The sequence below is a fragment of the Rhinolophus sinicus genome, linkage group LG02 (genome assembly GCF_036562045.2).
Source record: "Rhinolophus sinicus isolate RSC01 linkage group LG02, ASM3656204v1, whole genome shotgun sequence".
NCBI lineage: Eukaryota > Metazoa > Chordata > Mammalia > Chiroptera > Rhinolophidae > Rhinolophus > Rhinolophus sinicus.
In genome coordinates, this window is record NC_133752.1 from 174,673,214 (window position 1) to 174,690,548 (window position 17,335).

A 17,335-nucleotide genomic window follows, 5' to 3' on the forward strand; every position below is an offset into this window, starting at 1 on the left:
CCTTTTGGAATGTGCAGCTGGGAAGGAAGAAGTGCATGCCTGAGTTTGGCAGTTGTCGTGCTTTGTTTGCTCTATCTTTTGAGTTGTCCTCCTTGAGGTGACTGGATGGCATTTAGGTCATAAACTTCTAGAGTTCGAACATCCTTGAAGTTCCAATCGGAGGATGTATTGTATGTTTATATGTGTCTTTCAGAAAAAGCAAGGGGGGCTTTTTGCAACAACACTGCAAATTTCTTCCCCTCCAGGGAGCAGATGGTGCCCCAAGTTGGGAAACTACAGCATATGTCAATACTGTGTAGCTACTTCTCATATCCACTGCACCTTTCAAATTATCACTTAAGTACATACTGACCCTAGGTTGGTGCCAAGCACCATTCTAGTGATAGGAGAGAACAAATGAACAAAAGACGAGTCCCAATGAGCTTATATTTTAGTGAGTGAATGTAGAGAATAAACAAATATGAAATTTAATGTCAGGTGGCAATAAATGTTAGAAAGGAAAATAAAACATTGTAGAGACTGGCATAATTGCAGGAGGTATGCTTATTTTAACTCGAGTTGGGGTGGGGGGGTGTCTCTCCTTGTGAATGATAAGAGATTATATAAATGGATTCCTGAGGTGGAAGATCAATAACCCCTTGAATATCTGGGGAGAACATTCCAGGCAGGGGGAGCAGATACAACGACTCTAAGGAGGGACCATACTTGGCCTGGTTAGGAAATGGCAAGCAGGGGAAAGTGGGTTGTCCAAGAACCTTGTGTTGCCTTGCAAGTTTAAAAAGCAACCAAAATTGGTGATACACACAAGGCAAAAATATTCAAAGGTATAAAGTATTTTATTAAAAAATTCTGGTTACCATGTTTATAAAAAATATGTTTCAGATGTTTTATGTTCATGAGAGTGTGTGTGTGTCTGTAATTAGTAAAGTGATATAAATTCAGGAAGAGGGAAAGGGTTTTAATTGTGGTTCCCCTAACAAGTTAACTAACTTGAGGCATATCATTATTAAAATTCTATGGGTAATGTTACTGTACTGCCCACCCAGTCCTCTCTTTTCTAACTTTCTGTTCTTGCTTATTTTAAAGCAATTTTATTAAGGAGTGTTTCAAACATTGTTTATCTTAAAAGGAATGTGCCATACAGTTTTTGGTACTGAGATTCTTTTCCCCAACCAGGTATTTTTACCGTTGTTCCATTATCAGTGTGTAGAGTCCTCTCATCATTTGTACTGCCTGTATAACATTCAATTATGTAGCTTTCCATAATTTTGTCAGTCCTCTATTATTGAATATTGAGGGTTTTTAAAAATTGCAGTTATAAACACTTTATTCCAACACCCTTACAGCCAAATACCATTGGTCTGTTTCAGGGTTACAGCTATTCTATTTCTAGGGATAAAATGTAGTAGTGCAGAGTTTGGAAAATTAATCTTAACTTTGCGAAAGGTAAGACTTCAGCTTTGCCATTTTTCCCAGGGTTTCATCAGACAAACTAGTTCCAGAGTAACCCAGATTTTCAGATGGGATGGGGAAGTGTATATAAAGTACAATAAAAATACACGATCTTCAAAATATCTGTCCTCTGTGCCTCATAAACCTGTTACAGAGATCAAACAAGATGTTGAAATTAAAAGTATATTGAAGACCATCACTTTTTTCCAATCTTCCCATATTTGACAAACGTGTGCCAGGTACTTTGCTAGGGTCTAGCTATAGTGATAAGTTACGGTCTCTGCCCGCAGGGAAAATGGAGCCTAATAGAAGAAACAAACTTTTTATTTTTTTATTAAATGAGAACCAATCTGGGTGCTGAGAAGACAGAGGAGGACAATCTAGATGATTTGAAGTGAAGATCAAGGAACACTTGGAGGTGAGCCAACTCCTAAAGAATCAGGAGGAATTAATTACTAGGTAAATTAGGAGGGGAAGGTAAGTTTAGCATGGGAAACAGCATGCAAATACTTGTGGGGTGAGAGGTCTTAATGCTTGTTTATTTTTTTGTTGTAGGGAATGTGAATAGTGTGACTGGAAGATACTGAGAGATTGAAAGAAATAAGGTTTATGGAGATGTGCAATCATAAAGAGATTTCATTCTGCAATAATTTAAGGATTTTTAATGGGCGGTATTACATGGTAAAACTTGCTTGTAAAAGAGATCGTTCTGGCAGCAATATGAAAGGGATGGAGAGACTACGGGGAAGGGAAAAAAAGGGGAAGAAAAATGAGTGGAGCAGATAACTGGCATAATGTCCCAAAGCATCACATTTTTTTCCCCAGGGGGAGTCTGTTCTTTACCAGAATAAAAGTACTTGGCAATTGAGATACTTCTTTTATGGTCAAAAGCATTTATTGACCTTTTACTGTTTGTAGGAAACAGGTAGTACAAAGAGGTATGAAAGATGGACCTTATACTCAAAGTCCGTCCAGGTAATGTGTGGTAGGCAGAATGATGGCTCCCCAAAGAGTACACACCCTGATTGTCAGAACCTGTTACTATGTTACGTGATGGAAAAGACTTTATCAATGTGACTCAGGTTATGGAGCTTTAGGTGGGAAATTACACCGTGGACCCAATCTAATAATCAGTCCTTGAAAGTGGAGAAACTTTTCCCAGCTGTGGCCAGAGAAAGAGATGGGACAATGGAGGAAGTCAGAGAAACACACATGCAATGTGAGAAGGTCTAGACTGGCCATTGCTGGTTTTGAAGATGGAGAAAGGCGTTCTTGAGCCAAGAAGTGTGGGAGCCCTCTAGAAGCTGGAAAAAGGTAGCGGACAGATTCCCCCCAAAGCCTCTGGAAAGAGCTCTGCCAACACCTTGATTTTAGTCCAGAGAGACCCATATCAGACTTCTACGGAACTGTAAGATAATTATTTCATATTGTTTAAGCCACCAAGTTTGTGGTAATTTGTTACATCAGCAACCAATACACAATATAAAAAGGAACAACATATACATGGCAAGTCAAACACCCATGATGAACATTCCCTAAGAATACACCAAGCTGGGGTGAACATGGGGACACACTGAAAGTGATAGTCCATGTTGTCTTGTCTCTGCCTTTAGGTCGGTGCAGAACCTCTGCTTTATCTTAAAAACCCTTTCCTTAGCTGTCCCTGGGAGTCATTCCTCAAGGCAGTGGAATACCTCGTAAATTTTCACCCACTCTTCCAAACCCCAGCTCTTATACAGACTAGAGTTCTCCATTTTCCTGCCCTGGCCTAGATTCCCTCTGCTGATGTCTACTACTCTCTCCAGTGTCTGAGAAGCCCCACTTAGGGGCCGGGCATCGCTGCTGACTCTACATATAGCTTCCATCATAACTGCTCTGTTTCCCTAAATACTAAATAACTCCAGTCTCTAAATACTCCACATTACAGTGTATCCAAACTTATTCTGTAGTCATGAGTGCCCCTCTCTGTGTGGTATGCTATTGATGTGGAAAAAATTGCTCACCTATTCAAGTTACTGATGACCTATATTTCTTTTTGTTTTTTTTTAAATTGATGAATGTGCTTTTATTTGCATTTTGGTCCCCAGTATCACTTTCGGCACACTTGGTTTCTTTAATTGAACTTCCTTTAGGTGTTAGTATCTAATTTGGAATTCCTTCAGCTGTGTATTTTTTCCTTAGTGTTTCCTATGATTGTAAATTCCATGTGGGCAGGTAACACCGACTGCCTTGTTCTCAGCTGTGTCCCTAGAGGAGAGTCCCTTCCCTACAGGTACGTATAGTATTTAAATAGCTTATGCTTATGACTGGTGGTTGCCTAGTTCTGCGATTTTTATTTCCACGTATTCCTTATCGATTTCTTCATGTCGCAGTAGTGGTCAGTACTACGTGGTGCACCCAGCAACAGCTTGGGATTGCGATTGTCCCTGGAGGGGACTAATCAGACTAAATGTCAAATTCTGACCATTTTGAGCACCAAGGAAGGTACCTGCTTGTGGGGCTGAACCTGAGGTGGCGCTGTTGTGCTTTATCATGACTTTCCATTTTCACTTGGATTGAAATCTCCTTTGTACCTGCCCATCTACCAATCGATCACCAGAGGAGGAAATGAATAAATAGATCAGCAACAAGTCCAGCTTTTACAATTTCAGCAGAGGTTTCCGGCTGGCTAGTGTGTGGTGAGCCCCAGAAACCTCAGTGCCCACCGACTTCCCTTTGTGGGGAGCCAGCCCAAACTCCATCCTTTGCTGGCAGCCACGCCCCACAGTAGGAAGGAGGGACTGAAAAGCATTTCCTTGAGGCTGGCACACCTTGCCCTACCCAAACCGGTCTTTTTTTTTTTTTTTTTCCTTCTTTCTGGCTGGGCCAGTTCCATCTGAAACCAGGACAAGGTAGTGAGTGGGGGTTTGGGGGTATGAAGAGTGAGTGGGTGGGGGAAAGTGGCAACACAGCTAGGGGTGGACTTTGGCTTTTGGAAAGAACAAGAGGGAGGAGGCGGGGATAGGGATGGTTGTGAGCAGCTGTCTGCATTTCATGTGAGCAAACAATCACCAGACGAATGAATCTGCATTTCTTTGGAATAAGCATCTTGTTGGTTTTGGCTTCTGTGTTTTTATGACAAGAAACTGAATTTGCATCAGCAATTTTGGCAAAGAGCAGCCCCAGCCAGAAAGCCTAGTGAGGAGGGGCCTCTGTGTGTTCCTGGTGAGGGGGCGATGGGGAGAGGGGAGGTAGAAACAAGCAGGGTACAGGAATTACTTGTGACAGGACTATATAGTCATTTAGATATGTGGCCTTGGGCTCACTGCTCTCACCTTCAACTTTCTCATCTGTAAAGCAGGGTTGTGATTATTTAAGTGAGGTAATTCCTGTAACCACGGTTAAAAACTGTACAGTGGGATATGCTGCTCCCATTTGACAGAATTTGTTTTCTCCTAATCTGTCTTCTCTTTTTCTGTCTCTTTCCTTTCTCACTATCAATCCCTCAACCTCAGCCCCACATTGTCTCCTTTTTTTCCCTTTCATTTCTATGATCGTGGCCTCCTTCTGTTATGAATCCTTTCCCCATCTGAATTTCTCATACATTTCAGACCAAGCTTTCTTCCCACTACTTAGTGAGAGCCATCAGTTGTTGTGGAAATAAAGGCTACTGTAATGTGCAGCACACCCACACTGAAATGCAGCTGGAAACAGGACTTTGTGCTGTCAACTTCCTTTACCCTCCTCAGTCACCAGACTCCGCTCACAGCCAGCTAGGGGCTATCCAGGTCTTTAAGTGAGACATGACAAAGTATTCACTTCAGTGACAGTCATATACTCTCTTTCTTCAGTACCTTCATCACTGTAGGAGTATGCTAGGGCTGCCATAACAAAGCACCACAGACTGAGTGGCTTAAACAAGAGAATTTTGCTCTCTCACAGTTCTGGAGGCTAGAAGTCTGAAATTAAGGTGTCGGCAGGGTTGGTTCTTTCTGAGGGCTCTGAGGGAAGGATCTGTCGCAGGACTCTCTCTTTGGCATATAGATGGCTATCTTTATGTTCATACGGTATCCTCCCTGCACGTGTGTCTGTCTTCAGATTTCCCCACTTTTTGAGGGCACCATTTATATTGGATTAGAGCCTACCCTAATGACCTTGTAATTTGATTACCTCTATTAAGTCCTTATTTCTAAATAAGGTCGCATTCTGAGGTACTGGAAGCCAGGACTTCCAACGTGAATTTTGGTGCAGCATACTTCAACCCATAAAAATGACTAGTTCTTTAATTATGCCCACGCTCAAAGTCAGTTGAGCATCACATCCATTTCAGTTATTTTCTGCAGAAACTTTGTTTCCCCACCTTTCCTAACCCCTCACAACCAACTCCTGTAAGCTCTGGGAGTTATGTGATTCTCCATCTGTTTTTGTTTTAACCCAAGTGTGCTATGTTCCTATTGTTATGGTAACAAATCACCACAAACTTGGTGGCTTCAAACAACACAGATTTTTATCTTTCAGTTCTGGAGGTCAGAAGTTGGAAATGGGTAGCAGGTCTGTGTTCCTTTTGGAGGCTCGGGGGGAAAATCTGTTTCCTTGTCTTTTCCAGCTTCTAGAGACTGTTGCATTCCTTGGCTTATGACTCCCTTCCTCATTTCCAAAGCCACATCAAGTCTCTCTCACATCCCATATGCCAACGCTGATGCTTCCGCTTCCTTCTTCCACATTTCAGGACCCTTGTGATGACACTTGACTCACGGGATAATCCAGGATAACTTTCCTACTTTAAGGTAAGCTGCTGACTTCCATCTGCAATCTTAATTCCTCTTTGCTAGTTTAACACTATTAAAAACTAACATATTCATAGTTCTGGAGGTTTGGACACAGACATCTTTGGGGGACATTACCTGCCTACCATGCTGAGTTTTCAGTGATTAGGTTTTCTTTATTGGGTTTGTTGTTTTGTTTTTATTCTGAGGGATGAATGTTTTGCTTGCTATGTGTCGTAAAAAACTTGATATCCCTTTTCATAGAGAACAGCAGCATCCTGCCTAATGATAGAACTAAAAATGTGTCCCCACTGAGCAGAAACCTGGGTACCATGATACTTCCCATGTAACACTGTTAAAAATTACTCACCATCCCCACTTATACTTTAACATTACAGTTTAATCCTTCATACCCAATTAATTTGTGTAGGTTATTTTCCTATAAAAATTTATTTCAGACCCAATGCTATTTTTAAGGGTGAATTTAGCTATTTATTTATTGAACGAGTATATGAATCCCGAAATGTGCCAGACATTAGTTTAAGTGCTAGGGCTACAACAATGAAATGAATATGAGATGAAGAAAATAGCCAAAGTCCCTAAAGTCTTGTTCTCATGAAGGTTTCATGCTTTTTCTTCTAACTCTGTCATTTCATTTTTGTCCTGGCCACCAGCCGAGGTCTGAGTTCCCCACCATGCCTTCTGACTTGAGATGTGGCTACTGCTCTGTGTCTGTTTCTTTGCTGTGCTCATAAAGGACATAAAGAAGCTGACTGTGCCCTGAAGGAAATTATTATCTAGCTGGGAAGAAACAGATAATGATAAGCAAACTGATTAAGTACTGAATAAACAGATTATGTATTCAGTGCTCTATACTAGCATATCATTTCTTTGACACAGTTTCTAATGGGGGAAAATGAAAGTAGAAGGGAATGAATGTACAAAAAGAAAAAGCGGCTAATTGCAGACACCAATGTAGGGTGGAAGGGATTCTGTCCTGAGTTTAGGGACCTTAAATTTGTTTTAATCTCTGGCACTGGTTTTGTGGGCAAAGAACAATGCACTTATCTCCTTAGTTATACTTTTGTGGAGTAATTACTGGCAAGAATTATAAGTGAAAAGGAATCTTGTTTTAATGTTTCCTTCTATAGCAGTTAATATCTTATAGCCTCAGCCATCATAAATTGCCTTATCTTTACGTATTTAACAGTGGTTCTTAAAGTTGTCAGGTAACAAAATACATAGAGATATGGTGCTATTTCTAGAATGTTGACCTAAATTAAAATGATTATATGTATATAATTATAAGCTATGTGAGAATTCTATTAAGAACAAATTGTAGCAGATGCTAAAGGTTAAGGAAAGTGTGTTTCAAAATGTACATTGTGGCAAATAGTAAAAGCTCAATAATACACCTATAATACTTGCATTTTAAGCCAGGTAGTTTTCTGGAGAAAACTTCAAAATCATTAGCTTTTTTCTATAATCAGTTGTTGAATGATTTAACCAGATGTACTATATATTATTGTACGTCAGGTAAATGCAGGGCATTGAGCAACTCCACTAGACACTGTTTATGTTATATTCATATGATGCTATCAAGTGTATGATGAAAAGTATTTGCCAAAGATGGTCATTTGTAGTTAAGAGAAGATGATCCTAAGCACTTTTTCTTTTTTTCCTGAGAATAATTAGCTATCAGGACCAAGTGTATGTTGAAGCCACCCCTAGTTGGTGTCATTAGAGTCAACTTCTCCCAAGTTCCTCTTAAGTCAGATGGGACTGGATGGCCTGACACAGGGAGCCTCCCAGCTGTACGATGCTCCTTCAGCCTGGGCCCAAATCTAGTGCTGCCTTTGGCCAGGTAGAGGCTATGGCAGCAGGAAAGGACTTGTTTATCTGAGTAGTAGAAGTGATAGGCTTGGCTTGTTCAAGGAAGGAGGAAAGGGACTAGGGGAATGCTGAAACTCTATCTTGACTGCCTTGTTTTCCATCAGATTTATAAGCAGATTCCACAAATGCAGTCAATCTGATCTGAAGCTGCCCCGCCTCCTACTTCTGTGGTCTTTCCCCGTAGGTCTCCATGCCTGACCCTTTAGCATCCCCTGGGGCTGATATCTTAGTATGAGTCAAAGTGAGTTCTGGTGGAGGAAGAAGAAAGAAGCAGAGTAGTCACTAGAATATTCTCAAAGCCTTATAGTTTTACAGTCAAAATACAACTAGAATGTAAAGTCTCTAGTCTTCTATCTTGGACATATGTGGGGTAGATTTCCAGAGGCCAGTCGAGATACAAAGGCCTGGAAGGTAGAAGAAACGATGAAAGTACATGCTTATTACAAATTCCAAGAACTAGGATCTTCCTCCTTATCCTCATCCCTGCAACACTTAACTGAATAAAAAGAGATCAAATATCCAATCAGCCTCAGGAATGGTAGAAAACTGTAGTGAAAGAGCACCAGACGGAGATTCAACACACACAATACTAGTCTTACCTTAAGTGCTAATTAGTTGAGGGGAGATACCTAAATTCTGTGACTCAGTTTCCTCATCAGTGAGTTATGGAATAGGTTTTTCGGCTGCTTTCAAAGGGCTCTCTGGTTGTACACATTTAGAATTCTATGGCCTCTGTGGAGCTCACATTGCATTTCATAGTGTGTTTGTCAGGCAGAATAAGAAATGGAGGGCCGGGTTGCTGTTGTTATTGTTTCTATAGCAGGGAGGCATGACTACAGTGGCACAGACGATATGGCTACTTCATTTACCGTGTGGGAAGAAAATGGCTTTTTGACATTGAGTTGAAGTTGCTGTCTTTGCATTCCTTCTTGAAGCCCAAGCAGCTCCCATAATCCCAAATTACCTTGGTTTCATGCCCTGTCTTTCATGTTCTCACCCATGTTCCATTCTTAGGATGATCTAATTATGAATTAATGATCAGGAGGTCCTGCATCTTATTAGATCTCTGATTTATGTTCTGACCCTGGGCAAGTCACCTTTTCACTTAGATCTTAATTTCCACATGCAATATGAGATTGTTAAAACAGCCATGGATTATTCTGAAGTGGCTTTCTCTTATTAAATTGAACATAAATTTCAAGAATAATTTAATTTTCAGGATTAGGCAAAAAGAAATGTAGATAACCCAAATGTGATTTTATAATTATCTATAAATCACCTCCCCTTCACCACCACATCTATCTTTCTAAGTATGCTCTTCTTGGGCTGATATTAAAATTGATTAGTTTTAATTCACTGAGTTAACATTGACTGGGAAATAGAGGCAAGTTGACTTAAAAACAAAAGTACAAGCTTGATTATCTACAAACAGATTAGAAATAAAGATTTGAGAGTATTAGCAAGGCCACAGGTCGTGGTTTATAGATCTTCAGATAGTGTGTGATATAAATGGCTCACAAAAAGAAGTTCAATGAACCCTGGATGGAAGTTTCTGTGCTAGACGGAAATCCCCATATCTTCATACCTGCATTACGGGGTTCAACAGCCATACTGAGGGTTGTAACTTTGTGGCTTTTATTTAAACCTCAACCAAACATATTTTGGGTACCCAAAGAGCAGCAGTCTCTGTAGCTTAGATATGTAAAAGCATTGATGTTGATCAAATTTAGAGACATGATGCTTTGGATATTCTCTCTAGTTCCATGAATTCACGGCAGCCTGAGAAATTTAGACCAACTCAGAGCTGTCAAAGAAGATAAAGTGGGTCCTGACACTCAGAGCTACAGAATACGGTGCTCTGTAGTCTGTGTACTTGGAAAGATATGAGCAAGATCAGTATGTCATGGTCCTACACATATAGATGGCATGTCTGGTCATCCTTTAGGAGGCATGTATATTCCAACCTGTTCTAGAACTGATTTTCTTAGAGGCAGACATTCTGTGGTATCACCATATCATACAAAAATTTTTGCTTAACCTTTTGAGGCCATGGAATGTAAATGTTATCATCAACAACAAAAGTACTGAGACTGAAGTACACTGCAACTACAAAATATCATTGAAAGAAATTAAAGAAAATATAAATAACTGAAAAGACATCCTATTTTCTTAGGTAGGAAGACAATACTGTTAAGATGGCAGTACTCCCCAAATTGAGATATATATATGTATATATATCTATATACACACACGTACATATGACGTCTGATAATTAAGTTCACGAACTTGTTGCAACAATGTTGCTAACCTTTTTTGATATCAGAGGCATTATTCATTATGAATTTGTACCGACTGGAGAAACAATCAACCAAGTGTACTATTTGGAAGTGCTGAAAAGGCTGAGTGAAAAAGTTAGATGACCTGAACTTTTCATCAACAATTCATGGCTCTTGCATCACGACAATGTACCAGCTCACATGGCACTGTCTGTGAGGGAGATTTTAGCCAGTAAACAAAACACTGTATTGGAACACCCTCCCTACTCACCTGACCTTGCCCCCAATGACTTCTTTCTTTACCTGAAGATAAAGAAAATATTGAAAGGAAGACATTTTGATGATATTCAGGACATCAAAGGTAATATGACAACAGCTCTGATGGCCATTCCAGAAAAAGAGTTCCAAAATTGCTTGAAGGGTGGACTAGGCGCTGGCATCAGTGTATAGCTTCCCAAGGGGAATACTTTGAAGGTGACTATAGTGATACTCAGCAATGAGGTATGTAGCACTTTTTCTAGGGTGAGTTCTAGAAGTTAATTTGAAATCATACATATATATGTACATATATATATATATATATATATATATGTATACACACATGTGTGTAATATATATATATATAAATATATATGTGTATATATATATATATGTGTGTGTGTGTGTGTGTGTGTGTGTGTGTGTGTGTAATCACTACCAAAATTCCAGATGGCTTTTTTTTTTTTCCAGAAATATTCAAGCTGATTCTAAAATTCACATAGGAACACAGGGGACTTAGAATATCTAAAACAATCTTCAAAAAGAGACCAAAGTTGGAAGACTCATACTGAATGATTTTAAAACTTACTGTAGAATTAAGTAATTAAAACTGTACTATTGGCATAAGGATAAACATATAGACTAATGAAATAGAATTGAGAGTCCTGAAATAAACCCATATGTGCCTATAATTATTTAATTTTTGACAGGGTGCTAAAACAATTCATTAGGGGAGGAAGAATCTTTTTAACAAATTGTGCGAGGACAACTGAATATCCACATGCAAAAGAATGAAGTTGAACCCCTACATCACATCATATGCAGAAAATAACTACAAATGGATCAGACCTAAAAGTAAGAACTAAAACTATAAAATTCTTAGGAAACAAACATAGATGTTAATCTTTGTGATTTTGGATTAGACAATAGTTTCTTAGCTATGTTACCAAAAGCACAAGCAACGAAAAAATATAAAAATAAATAAATTGAACTTCATCAAAATTAGAAATTATTGTGCTTGAACACTATCAAAAATGAAAAAGTAACACAAAATGGGAGAAAATATTGCAAATCATGTATCACATAAGGGTTTAGCCTAAAGGACATTCATAACTCAACAATAAAAGACAAATAGTCCAATTGAAAAAATGGGTAAAGGATTTGAATAGACATTTCTCCAAAGAAGATACAAAAATGGCCAATGAGCATGTGAAACGATGCTCAGTATTATTAATCACCTGGGAAATGCAAATCAAAACCACAGTGAAATACCCATTTCACATCAATTAGGGAGGCTATAATAAAAAAGACAGAAAACAAGTGTTAGCGAGAATCAGTAGTGGATGTGGTGAAACTGGTCCCCTTAGAAATTGCTGGTGAGAATGAAGTCACTTTGGGAAATAGGTGGCCATTCCTCAAAATTTATACAGTTAAAATATGACTCAGAAATTCCATTCCCAGGTCTGTACCCAAGAGAAATAAAAACATATGTCCATACAAAAACTTGTGAAAGTTCATACCTGCATTATTCATAATCATGAAAAAGTGGCAACCTTTCCAATGTCCATTGCTTGATAAATGGATAAACAAAAAGTGGTGTAGTCATACAGTAGAATCTTATTCAGCCACAAGAAGGAATGAAGTACTGATTTATGCTACAAGATGGATGTGAGGGTTAATTTTATGTGTCAATTTGACTGGGTTAAGGGATGCCCCGATAGCTAGTAAAACATTATTTCTGGGTGTGTCTGTGAGGGTGTTTCTGGAAAAGATTAACATTTGAGTCAGTCGACTGAGTAAAGGAGGTCTGCCCTCACCAGTGTTAGTGGGCATCAGCCAATCTTTTGAAGGCCTGCATAGAACAAAAAGGTGAAGGAAGGATAAATTCTCTCTTTCTTTTTGAGCTGTGACGTCCATCTTTTCCTGCCCTCTGACTTCAGAGCTCTTGGTTCTCTGGTCTTTGGACTCTAGGAGTTAAACAGCAGCCCCTGGTTCTCAGGCCTTCAGCCTTGGGTGGAATTATAGCACCTGCTTTCCTGGTTTTACAGATGGCAAATTGTGGGACGTCTTAGCCTTCATAACTTTGTGAGCCAATTCCTATAATAAATCTCTCTCTCTCTCTCTATATATATATCTATATCTATATCTATATCTATATCTATATCTATATCTATATCTATATCTATATCTATATCTATATCTATATCTATATCTATATCTATATCATCTATAATGTATTTATTTATTTATTTTTATTGGTTCTGTTTCTTTAGAAAACCCTGACTAACAGAATGGATGAACCTTGGAAACGTGCTAAGGTGAAAGAAGCCAGACATAAAAGGCCACAAATGTAAATGAAATGTCTAAAACAGGCCAGTCCATAAAAACAGAAAATAGATGAGTGACTGCCAGGGGCTGGGCCCAGGGAGTAGCATTGAGGAGTGACTGCTATTGGTATCAGTTTCTTTATGGAGAGGATGAAAATATTCCAAAATTAGATAGCAGTGATGGTTTCACAACTTTGTGAATATACTAAAAATCCACCAAATTGTATGTTTTAAAAGGTTGAATTTTATGGTATGTGAATTACATCTCAATCAAAAACCCAAAGACAATATTAAAGGTAATTCTAATTTGAAAAAAAAAAAAAAGTTTACCAGAATCTACTAGGGAGGGAGTATATATAGTACAATCTAGAAACGTAGATTCTAAAGCCACACGACCTGGATTCAAGTTCCAAATCCGTGCTTACTAGCCGTGTGATCTGGAGTAAGTTATTTAACCTCTCTGTGTCCCAGTTTCTTTATATGTAAAGTACTTAGCACAGTGCCTAATATATGGCGAGTGCTACAGAAATGTTTGCCACTTTAATTGTACTCCATAAAATGTGCTAGGCCATGGTAGGAAGCAAAAACCAGTATCCAGGAAGCTGTGCTGAGCATAAATGTCAGTTAAGGAGGAGCACGCTGGAGTCCAAAGCAGGTTGCTACATTTGATTTATTATTTGAACTCTGCCCCATCTGACTAAAGGAACTGGTGAGTGGAAAATGAAGGAGGAATAATATGGATTACGGCTACAATACCTAAATTTAACCTTCTTACCAGGGTCCTGGAAAAAGGTCCAAAAATATGTTAGGGGAGACATACAGAGCAGGGAAACAGAGCAAGGGAGGGTGAACAGTACTTAATATATTTTTGTTGTTCAATTTAAATAAATATTAGGCAAAAATTATTGAGGGATTTCTTCTGGAATTTAGACACTAAACTCATGGTCTTTGTTTTCCTGTCCTGTCTTAATTGGAATCTTTGTTGTGTCTTCATTTCAAAAAGTATGATCAAACAAATCTTTGAAGTTCATGTCACTGTCACATTTTTATTCCCAGGAGAAATCAAGAACCCAGGATGGTGGCTGGGTTTTTGATTTTTAGCAATACTCACATCCCTTTGTTTTAAACTGCTTTTTGCATCTTTGTAGGGCGATACCTACAATTCTTGGTTTTTCTGTCGATGTTGCTCTTGCTGTTGACAACACATAGAGATTCTACTATAAGGACTAGAGTACATATCCCTTTTGAGGGATGGATATAAGGTATTAAATTCCTTACTTAATAGGATAGAGAAAAACTGTTGTCCACCTTTCCTTTGGTTTTACACATCTGAATTCTCTTCTATGTAAATATATTTTATATGTTCTTGGATTCATCATACTTGTGCTTTGTTGGATATTCTCCATTGGATATCAATAAATAATTATAATGCCTGATATTTTTGCTCTTTATATAGTTCACAATCCTTTACATACAACCCTCTGACAAAGAGATGTTAACTGGCTTCCTTAAGGTCACACACAGGAAGTTGGTGACCCAGGGCCATAACTGAAATCTCATGACTCCTTTACCTGTATTAGGAGAGGATCATTCCCTTTCACTGTGCATTTCTCCTAGAACCTTCTACTGAGAAATAATCTATGTGGGGAAAATAGGGCAAATTCCAGGGCAGGAGACAGCTGAAGCCAAAGGAAAAATATTGCCAGGGTCTCATTACATTGGAGTCCAGGCTGGTACAGATACAGCATTATTTAAAGTTTATTTGCTCTCAGATTTTTCTCCAAAGTGCATTTCATATTACCTCTCTTTACATGCATTAACTTTTGTGTCCCTAAAAATTATTAGTAGTGAAATATGAGAGGAGAAAAAGTATGATCAACAAATGATAGACCAATGAGTAGAGTTGGCTTGAAATTCTCTGAAATATCAGAACTTTAACAACAGCTTAACATATCCCCAAATCATTTGCTATAGAAAAGCTTTAACTGTGGGAAGCAAGGGCACTTCCAAAGAGTTGGCAGTGGGTATGTGGTGGGGTGGGGTGGGGGTGGGAGGGTGGAACATGATAATTCTACCTTGGATCTGAAACACTTTTATTCTAAAACCGTAAACTCCTTCCACATGTTTTATCTCATTTGTCTTCTTGGACTGTCTATGATTAGGTAATGCCAGGATTATGACGATTCATTATGTTATAGATTAGGAATTAGAACCCAGGGAAGTGATGAGAAAACACTAAAATGTGGTTGCACATTAAAACCTTATCTATTTATCCATTAAATTAACACCCGGTGAATTTCCTCTGTATTAATTAAGAAAAGAAGGTAAAGAGGGTTTAAGGCCGAGTTCCCAGTTCCCTAATATTGGAATTAACCTTGGGAGCATTCAACAAAGCCCAGTACCAGGTTCCCATTCCCAGAGTCCAATTCTGATTTACTTGATGCATCCTGGGCATTGCAACATTGAAAATGAAGGAGGAATAATATGGACTAAGGATACCATACTTAAATTTAACCTTCTTACCAGGGTCCTGGAAAAAGGTCCAAAAATAGGTTAGGGGCGACATACAGAGGAGGGAACCAGAGCAAGGGAAGGTGAACAGTACTTAATATATTTTGATGGTCTGGAATGGGCCTGGCACTGTACTAGGTATTTTACATAAATTATCCCATATGACTTTCAACAGTCTTGAAGGTAGATATTCCTGTCTCTACATTACAGATGGAAAAACAGAGGTTCAGAAAGTTAGAATTACTTACACACAGTCATGATGAATGGTAGAACTGAGATTCCAATAGAAGCCCAACTCCAAAGCTCCTTCTCTTACCACTAACCCCTAGAAAATTATAGGCAGGGTAGAGATAGGAACAAAAACCTGTGAGATTCTGGGTCTGCCACGATCCGGGTAGGGAGATGAAAGTCTGGGGAGTTAGAGTCTAAGAAGAGAAGTCCAAAGTCTGCAAGATCCACCTTTAGTGTAAGTATGTGATATTTTAAATTCAAAAACTCTGAAGCAATTTATAAACAAACAAACAAACAAACAAACAAACAAACAAACAAACAGGAGAGTGGAAACTTTAAGATTTGCAAAAAGCAGATGCTCTGCAGAAGGAAGGTGTAAAGATAATAGTAGAAGCCTAGGTAAGCTGTACTGTAAGGACACGTTAAACTTAGATCTCGGGAAATAATTCTCTTATTCTTGTGTGATGTACAGAAATGAGTGTTCTAATTATTAGAACAGAAATGAGTGTTCTGTTATGCTGTGATACTGATGCTGCATAGGATGAAGTTCTATACAAAAGTAGAGTTGTTCGAAGATGTCATAATTTGAAGAATAATAACAATATAATTGTTATAGGGATATTTTTATTCCTATAATTATTATGGGAATAATTAGTAACAGCTACTATTTACTAAATGTTAGATATTGTTCTAAATATCATTTAATTCTTACAAGGACTCTGAGTTAGATAATATTGTAAACCTAGCTTAACAGATGGGAAAACGGAGGTTTAGGAGAGATTAAGCAGCTTGCTCAAGAGGACACAGCTAATTAGAAGCAGAGACGGTTATACTGGATTTCAGAAATGCACTGGGCTATGCTTCTGAGACTTATAATGAAAACTGAAAGTGAGCTGAGTCCTAGGAATATGCCTTTTTGGCTTTTATTGTGGAAGATATAAAAGACCTTCAGGAAAGAAGTGTCTGAAAACAGTATCTTTCTCATGCATATGAATTCAGAGCAGGGAAGTAAAGGACAAAGGGAATGCTGAGGTTGGGATAACTGCTGGCTCCATCAAGAGAAGAAAGCAGCTATAGTAGAATTGCGAACTTCTACTTTAGAAAATACGTGCCCACACATCTCACTCATCCACATGCACATCTGCACGCACATACCATGGTTCTGCACTTTTTGCTCATTGAATTTGTTTTCCAGCTATTCTCTCTCAATATTTAGCAAACATGTCCTTTGGTACTTTCATTGTATTACACTTATGTTAAGAGGACATACCGTGGTTCTGCACTTTTTGCTCATTGAATTTGTTTTCCAGCTATTCTCTCTCAATATTTAGCAAACATGTCCTTTGGTACTTTCATTGTATTACACTTATGTTAAGAGGAAAGGGATTTTATCACATTTATGCCAGTGCTTTGAAGGAAAGCCACACTCTGGAGAGCATTGTGGTGGGGCAGTCGTAATCAAAATTAGAGAACCTCAAGTCCAATGTGACAGTCAGAAAAACTAAGCTGGAACCCTTGGTTGGAAAAGTAATTATGGTACACAAATGAATTCTTGCCAGAAGAGGAACTTGTAACTACTACGGTTGACGAGCACTTTACATTCTCATTAATTCTCATTGGAATCCTTTGAGGTAAATGGGCA

At 38.6% G+C, this 17,335-nt stretch overlaps 2 protein-coding genes across 2 annotated transcripts in view; one reads left to right on the forward strand and one right to left on the reverse strand.

The window, feature by feature from the left end:
- Nucleotides 1-17,335, reverse strand: part of LOC109454273 (uncharacterized) — a 107,555-nt gene that overhangs the window by 77,677 nt on the left and 12,543 nt on the right. The window lies entirely within an intron of this gene.
- Nucleotides 6,097-17,335, forward strand: part of STYK1 (serine/threonine/tyrosine kinase 1) — a 34,636-nt gene continuing 23,397 nt past the window's right edge. The window contains exon 1 of the mRNA XM_074326004.1: nt 6,097-6,218. The gene's annotated coding sequence lies outside the window, so the exon portion shown is untranslated. The remainder of the gene's footprint in view (nt 6,219-17,335) is intronic.